The sequence below is a fragment of the Otolemur garnettii genome, unplaced genomic scaffold, assembly GCF_000181295.1.
Source record: "Otolemur garnettii isolate 467f Iridium unplaced genomic scaffold, OtoGar3 scaffold00039, whole genome shotgun sequence".
Taxonomy (NCBI): Eukaryota; Metazoa; Chordata; class Mammalia; order Primates; family Galagidae; genus Otolemur; species Otolemur garnettii.
Window position 1 is genome coordinate 4,593,661 of NW_003852434.1, and position 1,576 is coordinate 4,595,236.

Sequence of the window (1,576 nt, forward strand, 5' to 3'; positions counted from 1 at the left end):
CTATAAAGTTAATGAACCACTAAAAACTGCATTCCCCAAGGTGTGGAGCACGAGAGACTTCATTTCAGAGAATATTTTCATACCAACTTTGGTGAATACATATCAAATAAAAGAGACTATTAAGAAAATACAAATTTACTGAAAGAATAGTTTACACTTAAGCTCACAAGTAAAAATAATTAAAAGAAAAATGTTGGAAAGATATTGGATGTGTTTCACCAGCATATACTTACCTGGCTTAAAAATTAGGAAATTTCTTTATAAACAGAATTAACAACAACAACAAAAAGTTGGGGAAAGTCCCATCTTCCGAGATAGTGTTCTAGAGTTTATATGGAGGCTTTCTGATTCATAGGAAACATTTCACCGTAGGATTAACACTGGAAGCCTGCACTTTACATAACGAGCAGCCAGATACTTGGGCTTTTAAAGTCTCCACTAAACACTCCTACCATATATTTTATACAAAATAGAACATTCTATTTAGGCTCTCATAATCTCTCAGATGCTGAAAGGGAAACACACAGTCGTGTCGCCCTTGAAGGTGACTTTGTTCCAGGTGTTACCGTCTGCAGCAGGGAGCCTTCCTCTCCCAAGTCAGCACAGTTTGCTGACGGAATTGGCTTTTGCCTGTTGAGAGCGGCCACTGAGCAGTGAACAGAGCAAACTCAGCAGCTCAGAAGCTTTCCATCACGGACAAAGGCAGTGGACAATATCAAAATAGCCCTGTACACTAAGGAGCTGTCGGGCTGCCTGGCAGGGTCAGGATTGGAACGGGCATAGCACAGTTTGTTTTCAACCAGCAAGATCATGAAGTGGCAGGAGGCTTGCGAAAAATAATAAGCAGAAGATTGTAAAAATAATAATAGTAGAAATAACTACTGTCGGATGCTAAGTGATGCTCTAATGTTCACTGTACAATACTCGGTACTTGTGGCTTCTTCTTTTAAAGATCGCAAAACATATTTTAGATGGCATTAAATATTACATAGTCTTACATGGAGAGACTAAATTCTGCAGGGTCTAATGATGTAGAGTGATTGTTCTATGATACCTGGTTTACTCTCCGATTGTTCCATGCATTCTCTATTTGAGGAGTATTATACAGAGTCTAGACAGAGACATAATTATAAACACAGATAGAGATGATCTTCAGAAATTAATTACACAATCCTCAGTATGTGTATTTGGGTTAATTATTTTCCATTCGCCATCCAAATCCCTCATGCCTGTAGATCATTCCCCACTTTACTCTGTCCTGATAAAAATTCATTCCTTAAATCTCTTCAATTGATCCATCTGGAGTGATTCTATTTTCCTGCCAGGGCTCTAAGTAAAATACTATCAGTGACAACAAGACAAAATAGGAACCAATGAAATGTCCTGTTGCATATTCCTAAAGTTTTAGAAATGCATTATCTCCTTGATTGCTGTGCATGACTGAGTTGCTGCTGTAAGTTGATTCACATTTGTGCTTTTTTTTTTTTTTTATTGAATGGTAACTGTGTACATTGATGCACTTTGGGGGTACAGTGTGGTGTTTTCATACACAATCCAAGACACTTCCATCAAACTG